The sequence below is a fragment of the Taudactylus pleione genome, unplaced genomic scaffold, assembly GCF_031769625.1.
Source record: "Taudactylus pleione unplaced genomic scaffold, aTauple2 ptg000372l, whole genome shotgun sequence".
NCBI classification, from domain to species: Eukaryota; Metazoa; Chordata; class Amphibia; order Anura; family Myobatrachidae; genus Taudactylus; species Taudactylus pleione.
The window spans coordinates 11,079,721-11,093,835 of NW_028284773.1; positions in this window are offsets into that span (position 1 = coordinate 11,079,721).

Below are 14,115 nucleotides of genomic sequence, written 5' to 3' on the forward strand. Positions count from 1 at the left end.
CCTAGCCCTATCAGCCAGTTTTTGCTTAAGCCGATATTTGAAGTCGCTCCATCTGTGGGTTAAAAGTTGGCATTATTCCTGCTGTATTTGGACCTGTAAACACTTTTTAATAAAACGTAGTTTTTATGTACCGGCGTTTGACCTCCCGGGTTGAACGTTTAAACTCACCCACCCTATTGACAGCACTGGCTATGTCATCCCACATTTTCCATTTCTGGCTTGCCCCCATATTCCTTGCTGCCTGTGGCAGGTTGTCATTGCACATTTGTACCAAAACCTCCATCTCCTTTCTTGTGAATTGTGGCTGCCTTTTTTTTTTTTTGTTTAGTTGGCCTACTAGGCCCAGCAGCCTCTTCCATGGCATCCTCAACACCTTTTTTTATAATGGAAATAAAATTTATAATGTAAAATGTTCCCAAAATTATTGTTCAACATAATCCTTTAGCCCAAAAAAGACAAATACTTACCTGGCGCCTCTTGGCCAGTGCTTTGCTGCTCTGTAGTCATTTTGGACTTTCAGGTCTCACTACAGCAGACCGATTTGGGTTTTCAGTGACGTTTTTATACATGCGTCAGCATTATTCAGCCGCATCATTGATTGTGGGCTCCTATTCTCCGTCCTTAATTTGAGTGGGAAAATAAAGACTATTTATGGCTTGGTGTGACTCGAGTCGAGGTGGCATGTTATGATTGTTGGAGGTTTTGCGTTGGAGTGGATTTTTGGCTGATTTTGGAGTAGAAGAAGCAATTTTTTAGTGGGATCTTTTTGTTTTTTTTCTTACTTCTTTCTTTTCCGTTCGCTTTTTTATTATTGTTTGGCTATTTTTCTTTGAACTTTTGAGTAAGTATTTTAAAAAACCACCGTAAAAAATAATAGTAAATAGTTTACAAATGTTTGTAATATTTTTTTTTTTTTACAGTTATTTTGGCATTGCCCCAGTGACGTTTTTGAACTTTGGGATATTTGTCTGTTTTTGGTTTCATGAATTTACAAATTCGATGTGTTGCTCTTAGCATATGTTTTGCTAAGTAATGTTGTTTATTTTCTGGGAACAATCAAGTCTTACCACTAAATGTAGCGTACTATTTTGCGAACTAATGTTTGAGTGGTTTTACATGTAAAATTAATGTAATATTTTGCAAACTAATGTGTCCTTTTTGAACTGTAAAAGTAGCGTACTATTTTGCGAACTAATATGTCTTGATTTAACTGTAAAAGTAGCGTACTATTTTGCCAACTAATGTGTCCTTATTTAACTGTAAAAGTAGCGTACTATTTTGCCAACTAATGTGTCCTTATTTAACGGTAAAAGTAGCGTACTCTTTAGCCAACTGTGTCCTTATTTAACGGTAAAAGTAGCGTACTCTTTAGCCAACTAATGTGTCCTTATTTAACGGTAAAAGTAGTGTACTCTTTAGCCAACTAATATGTCCTTATTTAACGGTAAAAGTAGAGTACTCTTTAGCCAACTAATGTGTCCTTATTTAACGGTAAAAGTAGTGTACTCTTTAGCCAACTAATGTGTTTTGAATTTTTCAGTGTAAAATCATGTCTTACCACTAAATGTTGAGTAATATTTTCAGAACTAATGTGTCCTCCCTTCTCTATTTTTCCACCAAGAAATTTGTTTACAATCATAGTTTATTAAATGAATCTTAAATATATTTTCTACTTTTGAAATGTAGGTTGTTCAGCACATGACACGTCCCAGGCCTGTAAGCATCTTTGGATTTCTTAGAAAAGATAAGTATATTTTTCTTTACACATTTGTCTAAAACAATAACTACCTGGCTTACCATTTCAGGTTGATGTTGGTCGTATTATATTGGCCATGGTTCCAGAACCCGACCAACCTCAACTTCGTCCCAGGCGTAGGCCTCGTAGCCATGCAAGGCCCCAGATATATAGAACACGTGTCACCCTTTTTGGAATGCCAGATGATGAGGTGTTAAGGCGCTACCATCTTCCGCCACAAATCATCATAGACACTCTCTCATTAATAGAGAGTGATCTTGAACGGCAAATTGACAATCCTACAGCAATACCACCAATTACGCAATTAATGTTGGTGTTACATTTTTGTGCCTCAGGATCCTTTCAAACCACCATGGGAATAGTGGCAGGAATTTCCCAATCCTCCTTTTCAAGGATCCTGAGGGCAGTGATGGATGCACTTTTTAAACACCTTCATCATTTTATTAAAATGCCATTGGATATGGGTTCCCTTAGTGTGGTGAAGGCTAATTTTTACCAAATTACTGCCTTCCCACACATCATAGGGGTTGTGAATGGTACTCACATACCACTTCAGCCTCCAGCAAGTCTGGAGGCAATATGTCGGAACTGAAAGCACTTTCATTCACTGAATGTAATGGTGGTATGTGATGCCTCCCTCCAGATCCTGTCCCTGAATGCCAAATTCCCAGGCAGTGCACATGATTCCTTCGTCATCCGGCAATCAGGGCATTGGCACAAATTAAGCAACCTACAAGCTGGTGATGCGTGGCTTCTGGGTAAGTTGACACCTTCTGTTGAAAACAATGCAAAGCTTGGTACCCAATGGTCCTGATGTAATATTTTATATTTTCACAGGAGACAGTGGTTACCCTTGCACGCCCTGGCTGCTCACTCCTTATTTGGTTCCCACACCAGGGCCACAAAGTCAGTATAATTCCGCACTTACAGCCACCAGGCAGGTGGTGGAGTGCTGTATTAGCCTTTTAAAAGGCCAATTCAGATGCCTCCACCGCTCTAGTGGCGACCTCATGTATTTGCCAGATATGGTTTCGAAAATTGTGGTCCTGTGTGGGATATTTCACAACATCGCCATAAGGAGTGGTGTCCCAATGCAGCCAGAGGATGCCTTGCCTGATGATGGCCCCCCGAGGTTGGTCGGAGGTCAGTATGTGGGGGGGCCATACGCGATGACATTGTTTCCAGATTTTTTAGGTAATTATTTCCTCAAATTAATTTAATTGACACAATGTAGACATGTAATATTTTAATGTACAATTTTAATTTTTATTTGTTTTGTTTTTTCTTTTATTCCATAAAATGACCTTAAAAAACGATGCATACTACCTGATCCCAAAAAATGACTTCTTGTGGACACATTGGATATAACTTCTGGAACAATGATTTCTTCACCTCATTTGTGGATTCATGTTGGCATGCTACTTCTTCAAACAGTTCTTGATTGTTGTTGTTATTTTGGGCTTTTTGGTGTTGGTTGAATTTTTGTGTGTGTTTCATTGTGTGAATTGATTGTGACAATTCACTTTGTGTTTATTATCTGTGTGCATTAAATTTATTTTTAATGGTAAACAAACATTTCCTTGGTAAATTACAAGCAAGTGTAACCTGGTCCAAAAAAGGCACACTTGCTTAATGGATAATCCTGTAATGTGTTAAATTGTAAAGTATTTTACCCTGCTTTGTGGATAAAAACAAACACCAAAGGTATTATGGTGAATCAGTATGTTTTCAAATCTAGGCCTAAGCAGGTTTGTTTTCATTTTTACATTACCCACAAAAAAGACAAAACTATTTTTGCAGTTAATTCTACAAACCTATTGGTATTGTTAGGTGTTTAATGTGCCAGCTTACATACTTACTTGAGCTTTCTACAATCTAATTTACTTTACTTAAAAACTCATGCTAAAATAGTCGACTTATGCAAGGTTCAACAATCTAAGATTTACAGACAAGGAATGAGACTTAAATAAATAAAAATATCTTTTATTTTTGGAAAAAATTTTTGGGAGAAAAAACAAAAATTACTGGTGCAGGAGCGCCAACAGATGATCCAAGACCACTATCATGCCTACTACATGGCCCCTCAAGCTCTGCAAGCCTGCATACATTTGTTCGTTCCGCCTCTGGTCCTCTGTGGGTTTAAAAATGTGGGGATTACTAAAATGACACCTTAATTTATATGTTACCAAACAACTTAAAAATCAGACTATCCCAAAAAACAAGAAAAAAAACGTACAAAACAAAAGTAATGCCAAACGCAAATATTGTAGAAAAAAACAGAAAAAACTATTTGAAATCACAATTCAACAAAAAATAGGGACAACTACGCAAAAATACTACATTTGTTGGTACCGTAAACAAGAAAGAGTATGAGTGTTTGGACATGTGTCATATGTGTAAGGTGAAAACATCCTAGACATTGTTTCACAAAGATATATATCCCAAACCTTAAAAATACTTTACAATTTTGAACTGCACAGGCAAAAGGACAACATCAACAAAAAATTAAAAAATGCAAAAGCAACCATAGTTTATAAGGGAAACATACCGGGCATAATGCTGACTGGGCCTGGAGCCCCGAAATCGTCCTCCTCAGAGGTGGGCCAGTGCTGCACAGATGGAAGAGGGGTGATTTGGGAGGAAGTAGAGGGTGAGGAAAAGAGAGGGGGGTGGAGGGGAGGGTGAGGAAAAGAGAGCGGGAGTGGAGGGGAGGGTGAAGTTGGAGGGATGGGAATGTGAGGAGAGGGAGGGGCCTCACGGTCTGCCAGATCTGGGGTGGAGGGGCAATTTGGGGAAGAGTGGGGAGAGGATGTTTGGGTGGGAGTGGGGGATAGGGGATGAGCACGCCGTCGGAGATGGTGTAGACGCTGTAGTCTGCACTCAGCCCCTAAATGATGTTGAAAAATTTATATTAGTACATATTTAATTGTTTGATTCCAAAATTTACACACCAAAAAAAAAAAAAACAGGGCTATACGTTAAACATGCACACGCAGGTATATCCAAAAGAAAGAAACAGGGCTATATGTTAAACATGCACACGCAGGTATGTCCAAAAGAAAGAAACAGGGCTATATGGTAAACATGCACACGCAGGTATGTACAAAAGAAAGAAACAGGGCTATATGGTAAACATGCACACGCAGGTATGTCCACAAGAAAGAAACAGGGCTATACGGTAAACATGAACGCAGGTATGTACAAAAGAAAGAAACAGGGCTATACATTAAACATGCACACGCAGGTATGCCTACATTTTAAATCAAATTAAAAAAAAAAACTTACTTTCCTGTATTTGCTGATGCAATTTGGCCAACAGGCGTGGGGATCTGCGCCTGAGATTGGACCACCTTCTTTCCAGTTGGCCGATATTTAGGCGGTAGCCGATCGTACGCAGGCGGCGCCGCACCTCCGCATTGGCAAGCCGCTTGCGGAGGTTAGTGATGGGGGCCGGATGCTCCGTTATTCTCCGGTCCATCACATCAGTGAGGACCAGGAGTTCACGGCGACAAAAAGCGGTGGCTCTCATGATGGCAATGATTTTTTTTACACAAAACAGTTTTAATAAAGGTGCTACAAAAAATTTGATTGGATAATGTACTTTGGAAATTAACAGAAACCATTCTATTGGTTAATGTATGAGTCATGTGACCTACACACTCACAAATATAATGTGAGTTATGATAGGCTTGATACAGTGACATGCGTTAGCTAATTTAAATATTAATAAAAAAGAAGAAAAATCGGCCATTAAAAAAAACGCAAAGCAATAGTAGCATTCAAACAAACTTTTAAATTTGAAAAACCATCCCCTTGGTCCAACCGTACGTATTCTGCGGAAGCAATGACACACACGAACAATAATAAAGTTTATTGACATTGAAAAAAAAAAAGGATTGCAAACATGTGAATAACAATTAAGCTAATTAAAATAGTGATTGCTATTAATCGATTCAAGTATGTTTGCTGAATGAAATAGCAGGCAATCGAAAACTGACAGGGCCACTTCCGGAATTGACTTGTGCGAGCGTTCCCTGCAACCAAAGAGGAGATGGACGGTCGCTATTTCGATCGTTCGCTAGCTAGAGGAGGGGTTGGGAGACTATGGGGCGGAAGATTAGCTGCGAGCGAGCATACGAGCGAGTGCTTTAATTTACATTTTTTCGCTCGTATGCCGAACGAGCGAATGGCCACTTGCATCCGGCTCTGAATCAGGCCCTTGGTTCACTTTCACTCTGAATCCACCATTTATCAACAAGTGATTTTTGAGTGGGATTTCAAGCACCAATTTATTTTAAGCTAATACTTGCCTTTAATAAAAATTGGTGTTTTAATTCTTGCTGCAAAACCACTGATTATTAAATAAGTGATAAGTCTTCATCTACTGCTCATAATAACTTTGGCTAATAGACTGTATGCCATTTTCAGAGAAAGAGGGGACAAAGTGGCCTAAAAAATTGCTCTGATTGGCTCTACCACTTTGTAAGCCTGCAAACTCATCTGTATTATTATAGTACTATTTCCTCACTCATATCATGGTTGCACATCTTGTAACAATCCCACTGATTCCTCTTGTAGAACATGATTAATGTAATAATTATTAATACTTTTTTATTATAATTGTTATTATTATTATTAATATAGAAAGTGTTACAGTTGCTATACAAATAGGGAGATTAAAAATAGTAGCAAACAAATCATACTATGTTACACATTTCATTCATCACACTTGTTTAATTTTCACAATATTTCCTTACATTTAAGTTAGCAAAATGTATTATTTTTTACATGTTCATAATAAGTTCTCTTTAAATTGCAATACTCTATATAGTGTTTATTTCTGTAACAATATTTAAAAAAAAAACTTTTTTTTTTTGCAGTTGTGTGAACGATACAAGGGTTGACCTAGAGCCACCATGCTCTGCTTCCCAAAGGCCAGCCATAGATAATCAGTGCAATGTACTTCTCTCAGACTCATTCCAACGTGTGCAGAAAACATGGAGTGCATATTACATGGAGAAGTGCAAAATTCTGCCGTAAGTACTGAAACTTCTGTATATAGTTACAGACAAGACAGAACACTAATTATCTCAAAGGGAACTCTGAACCAACCAAGCATGATTTGTCTTCATATATATCAATACTGAAGTACTTGAGATCACGCAGCCTGTTAGGTACAGTATACCATTTTAGGCCAATTTACATAAATAATGTAAAAACGTCAAACAATGATAAATCATATATTTAATGTATTGGTTTTGTTCACTTGCCTGTGTTACTATACTTAGTTAGCATCATTAAATGGAAATACAGCTCAGGATGCAATGCTTTAGCAATCAAATATAGTTTGTTTCCATAATGATGTTGAAGAACTCTGTACTGTTTATGTCTATGCATATTCACTGTTATTTTATAACATTTTAAGACTCTCTTTTGATTTCCAAAGCTGGAATTGAAGTTCCTTTTTGGGCAACTTCCTTAGCACTCCTATTTAGAGTAGTGGAAACTGGAACTGAAGGTGACAATCTAGATAGTTCATTGGCAATAATGCTGTGACACAGACTTGTCACCCTTCCTTGATTTACAGAGAGAACAGTCTTTTATAGACATATTCCAGGGTAGTCTCCTCCAGGTGCCACTAGAGGGACAGATCCTCTACTTGGAAGCTCGACTTTCTCCAGCCACAATGGCGCTACTCCGTCCTCCGTGACTGTCAGGTCAGGGTGTGCTAATCCTTCCCTGGCATTGGGTAGCGCAGCCTCACACTCCAGATGGGTTCCGGTGACCAGCACTCCAAACACACAGCCCCTAAGTTTTCACAGGTAAGTTGAACCAGGTAATTGTATTGTATTGTATTTATTTATTGTCATCAGCAAAACAAGTTTGACAGATGAAATTACGTTGCACAAAAACACGCTAAAAAACAGTGAATAGCAATCCATGGTAAAGGTTGTCACGGACAGTTACGTGAAATAATGATGTTAAATTAACTGTGAAATACATTCATAGCATTTAGCATGCGCACAGCAGATGGAAGAAAACTAACCCTCAAGCCACTCGTACGTGCCCGTAGTACTCTAATTGGTGAGGGGCAGTGCTGAGTACTTTTTTTGCTTTTGAGGGGCTTTCAGTGTCCTTGATTTGCCAGCAGTATAAATAGCCTCACGCTGATAGGACAGTAGAAGGACGGTCTTGCACAATGGTTACTTAGGGGCTTTTACTTATAAACCAATGGGGTTTTCCTGTGCTGCACTGAGTGCAGTAATTGTAATCGAGGGCAAACAAAAAGGGCTACCGCACCCCTTTATCCAGCAGATCCACAGGTGCAATGCAGGTCTCCACACACAACTCTCTCTGCAAACTCCACAGATTCCAGGGCACTCCACAGAAACTCATTACAGACGGGACCTCATTCAGAGCCGGTCGCACAGAGCGTGCGGTCGGTCTGAATGAGGGGAGGACCTCTTGAATTTCCAAGACGTCCTCCTTTGCGGTGGTAAGGCTGTGGGTTAACACCCACAGCCTTACGACCGCCTAAGGTGATGGTCGCGATGGTCAAGACCATCGCGACCATCGGGGCTTACGACAAGACCCTAGGGTAGGGTCTCCCTTGTCGTAAGCCCCGGAGAACTTTCGGCTCTGTCTGAGCCGGAAGCTCTCCACTGACATCACCATGGGAACGCCCCCGTTTGGGCTACCACCCCCCCGGCCCGCCTTCCAAACGAGGCGAGCTGTCAATCAACATCGACAGCTCGCCCCCTTTGGATCGAGACCCGCAACAACCGGCACTGTCGGTCGCCGTCACCGCTGGTTTTGCCTGCGGAAAAGTATCGCACAAGTCCCGACTTATCCCCGTATTCAATTCCAAAGGACGTGAAAACGCATCCTGGCAAAACTGTAACAGGCGTAAAGTGGTGGCAGAATTGGGGAATTCAGCCTGACTCCCCCCCAAAAGATGCACTAACATTGGGGATCAATATAGATGTCCCTGATTAGCCCTACTGAAGCTATTTGGGTACTTAAGTGCTGTCAGTTGGCTTTAATTAGCGTCTTTGCACAAGTTGTGAAGAATTGCATTTAGCAGTTTTTTTCTGGTGAAAATAAGTAGTCCTGTCAAATTTGAGGTACTTGAAAATGGGTGCAAGCATAGTTCAAAATCACTAAAGTCAAGCATTAAAGTGCACCAAAAAAGTGCACCTTCAGGAAACACCTGCAATCAAAAAAACACCTTCCCCATACTTGCAGACACCCCAAAAATCTATTTCACTATTTTTTGCGTTTGTACTCCCACTTTGTACTTTTTTGCCCCTATTTTCAAATACTTTTTTTGGGGTGTTCCTCTTATTTTTGAAGTTTTTTTGACGCAGTTATCCTTTGGGGGATGTCCAAAGGGTGTAGAGTGGTTTCCGCACCTTTGTACCCCCAAACTGCAATTCTGCACTTTTTTCTGCTGGGTATTCATAGGCAAACTTTTCCGCTGGATACTGTGCCCAGACTTTTCGCACTGCCGAAAAGTCTTTGCAATTTGGCAAAATGATTTCATCGGCGAAACTTTTCCGCCAATCTTGTCTGTTCATCGACAATTGAATACGGCCCCAAGTGTGTTTTAAAACTGGCACAATTTTGAGGGAGCAGGCAGAATGTTGTGGAAAATAGAGTTCAAAACACCAAGTAAGTAATCTCTGGGGAATAGGTTTAATTTAGTATATTGCCCAAATCTGAATTTCCAGTTAATTTTCATCAACCATGCTAGTGTTATTTCCTCCTCTTCCTCGTGCTCCTCTGTTAGTTCATGTTAAGTTTGCTGCCCTCCTTAAGAAACAGAAAGTGTTTTTTATTTAAATCTAAATATTTGCATATTTAATTATTGTGTTTCAAATCCACAACAACCACAACTACGCCAAGCTTCAAAGTTCTTCTCTTTAAAAGCAGAACCCATTTATGTGCTAACCACAGTATTTATATTACTTTTGGATGCAGCCATTTGCCTTGAGGTTTGCCCTTTTAACCTCCTAAACCAGAAGTGAACCTTGCGCTGAGCCTCAATGGGGAATTACTCTCCACTAGTGGTATATTGAAATGACCATAACGTAAATATTAAAAATCCATAAATTTGACGTTAATACGTTAGTTTCTTCAAGTTGAATTAATGCATATCTAGATCCTCTTCTTAAAAATACACTGGTCTGCCCTCAAACACAATGGTCACTTGCTATCATCTTCAAACACACTGGGATGCCTCTTGTTCCTCAAAAACAGATAAGGGAAGCAAAGGAAAGCTGCAATAGTGTGATAAAGTTTTTTATTGTACTGACAATATATTAAAACGATAGTGAGGCTGCGTACCAGACATCCAGGTGTATAAAAACACCATCAAGCATAATATGTTACAATCACATGGTACCTCCTGGGTTCAAGAATCCACCCCCTTTGCCTTGGTCTGGAACCGCTACTCCGCAAACATCCACCAACGCGTTTCAGCTCATGAAAAGCCTTTGTCAAGCCTTTGACACCTTGACAATAAGTGTAAATCAGTGCTTAGCATAAACTTTATATTAACCTTTTTCTTTGCACCTGTAGTGGAAGTGTACGGTATATAGACCTGTTTAAAAAATTCTGAGTTTAGGCAATCTCTAAGAAGGTGTAAAAGAATAATCTGTTTGCCTTCTTGCAGTATCCTAACAAATAAGGGTCACATCTCAAAGCCCCCATAATACCTGATTCAGAGTTGTACGCTATTTGCATCATTGCTGTATGCAGCGGCGATGCAAACTTATGCCTATGCTGCAGGAGGCGTCTTGTATAAATAGACGCCTTCTGCCGGCTTCTGTGATCCGCTGTTGCATCCGAAGACACAGTCATCACTGTGGCAGGATCATTTACGTGAACATCGGTCATCTAAATAACCCTCAGGTTACTCAAGAGGGCTGTGACATTCACGCAGCCGGGATCAGTGAAGCTGCGTCAGTTCCTTGATTATGGTGATGGCTACAGGAGCTTGGACGAATCATTACGGCTTCAGTAAATCTCGCGCCGCATGGACTGCACATAGCCAGCCCCAGACAAAGCTGAGCTACACAGCTGGACACTAGGAAAGAAGCAGATGGCGCAAACATCTCATGGTGATCCACTCCAGGGGGCGCATGCATTCCGGCTTTCAGTACCCTTCATTTTAGTTTTTTACATGCGTTCAAATCTGATTACATGAATTGAAGACATATTGCTGTCTAGTTGTGAAAATCCTTCCAAAGTAACTGCCTGTAAAATATATCATAGTTTATAATTAAAGCCTGTCCTGGATTTAACTACAGGTTTTATGCCCAAGTTCAAGGACAATATTGTTAAATATATACTTGCCAATACTGTATGTACTGTCAGTGCCAGATTAAGGTCCACATGGGCCTGGAGCTGAAATTTTTGAAGGGCCTATTGTGTGCTGCTGCAGGGGAGTATGACCAGCACTGTGCGGTGTGACTAATGATGTGGGGGCGTGCCTAGTGTGCGTGTGTGATCTACACAGAGTGCGTGGCTATCTTTCCTTGATGGCTAGAATAGTTTAGATTAATAAGAAAAAAAAGAGAAAAGAATAATAATCCAAAATTGTTTTGGTATATTTCTATAAGTGTGCATCCCACATCCATAGCCACTGCAACGCTGAAGGTCCTGATTGATCATCATCACCCTTCAGTGTGGCAGCAGCTCCCTATACACAAACTCACACATTTTATATAATATATATATATACCTTCTCAAGACGAAACATCAGACAAAGGAACTTTATGTATCACCACAGTGACTAAAACCTCATTTAAATACCCCCGCCACTTACCTGTACTCACTCCTCATCTCAAAAAACAGAAATAACATCATCCATGTCCCGCCTACCTATCTAAGGGCCTTATTCAATTAGACGCAAAAAAGTATCGCGGATAACGTCATCTCGCCAGACAGAAACTTTTCGCCCTATTAAATTTTAAATAGTTTTCGTGTACACGAAAATGCAATGCATTGTAATAGTCGAAAATGATTTGCCTATGAAGAGGAGGTCGAAAAAAGTGCAGAATTGCAATTTTGGGGTGCAAATGTCAGGAAACCACTCAGCACCCTTGGGACAGCCCCCCCAAAGCATAACTGCGTTAAAAAATCCCTACAAAAATTTAGGAACACCCCAAAAATGTCTTTGAAAATGGGGGCGAAAAAGTGCAAAGTGGGGGTACAACCTTTTAAACTAGCGAAATAGACTTTTGGGGAGTCTGCAAGTATGGGGGAGGTGTTTTTTTGATTGCAGGTGCTTGCTGAAGGTGCGTTTTTTACAACATCACTTTTGCGATTTTAATTGATGCTAGCACCCATTTTCAAGTACCCCAAATGTGACAGGACTACTTATTTTCACCAAAAAAACTGCTTAATACCATTCTTCACCACTTGTGCAAAGACGCTGATTAGAAGCAATTGACAGCACTTGCCAAATACCTTCAGGAGGGCTATGCGGGGAAATATATATTGATCCCCAATGTTAGTGCATCTTTTGGGGGGTGTCAAGCTGATTTCCCCATTTTTTACAGCACTTTTCGCCTGTTTGAGTATCGCCGGGACGCGTTTTCGCCTCCTTTGGAATTGAATATGGTGAATAGCGGGGGTGCGCTCGATAAGTTTCCGAGGTCAAAACACGCAATGTAGGCAAAGTGTGGCAGGCGAAACCTTCCCGACTTTTCGCGGCTAATTGAATATGGCCCTATGTATTATATCTAACAAAACCAAAGCTCAATATATAATAATGGGCTAGCTAACATGCATAATCAGCCCAATGTAGTACAGATAATGTGGGTCCATGACCGGAAGTGCTCGGCGCGACGCTTCCTATGTGCGCTCCACTGGATTACACTATCACAGGAAGTACCAAAACAGGTTATGCGAGTACCGTGTACCTGCTTCCAACATCCACAGTATTCCTGATAGCCACTACCAAGGTCCCACACCACTCACCTGTCAGTAGGAGACCGCCACATAGTCACCAAACCATGACCGGAAGTACACTGTAAGGCACCTCATGTTTGCGCTCCAACATGGTGCGCAGGCTCAGGAAGTAACCAACTAAAGGGATAAAAATACATATAGAATCCAGCTATTGGCAATTACAGTATGGATCACTAAAAGCTGAAAAGGTTGAATAAAATGTACCCTGTACCAATAAGTCTAGGGCAACCCTAATACTGTGGATAATTATAAGGGAGCCACGTTGTGTGATATGAGTGTGCACCAATGTGTGTGTGTGTGTGTATATATATATAATATATATATATATATATATATATATATATATATATATACATAGTTCCAATAAGCAGCACTCAGCAGTCTCGTTCAATAATAACATTGCACAGCTTCGTCGAGCAACGTTTCAGGCTTTAATGCTCTTTATCAGGCGGCATACACATAACGAAGGGCATTAAAGCCCGAAACGTTGTTCAATGAAGCTGTGCAATGTCATTATTGAACAAGATCGCTGAGTGCTGCTTAATGGAACTATGGGCCTGATTCAGGCCCGGTCGCAAGCGCTGAGCACGCGCAACTGGGTCGATGGTGGCCCACAGCGCATGCGCACGAGGGAGCCGGTTCCATCGTGCGCATGCGCGAGACCCGGCTAGCGACCAAAGGGGGCGAGCTGTCAATGTTGAGTGACAGCTCGCCCCCTTTGGTGGGCGGGCCGGGGGTGTGGCTGCCCAAATGGATGCGTTCCCATGTGAATGCCTGCCGTTTGGGGGCAGCCCCACTGACATCACGAGTGATGTCAGTGGAGAGATTCCGGCTCTGTTAGAGCCAAAATCTCTCTGGGGCTTGCGGCCACGAGACCCTACCACAAGGGTCTCGTCGCAAGCCCGATGGTCGCGATGGTCTTGACAATCGCGACCATCATCATGGCCGCTCGCTATAGCTGTGGGTGGTCACCCACAGCTATGCAAGCGGCCAAGAGGCCGATCCAAAAAAAAAAAAAGCCCGGCCCTGATTCAGAGCGAGCGGCTCTGAATCAGGCCCTATGTGCATGATATGTTAGTGGGCACAGCGGAAGTTTGTAGTTGATGGGAAGGAGAGTGCTGCGCAGTTTGGAGTATATATATATATATTACACTATGTATGTGTATATATATATATATATATATATATAAAATCAAAGGCGGCACTCTAGAGGCTTATTATATGTAGTGAAACAACAATGTCTTTATTCCATCCAACATTTTGGGCCTCTTTCAGGGATCTAATGACGACAGAGGCCTGAAACTTTGGATGGAATGAAGACATTGTTTCACTCTATACAGTAAACCAAGTCTCCAGAGTACCACTATTGATTGTCCTCTACA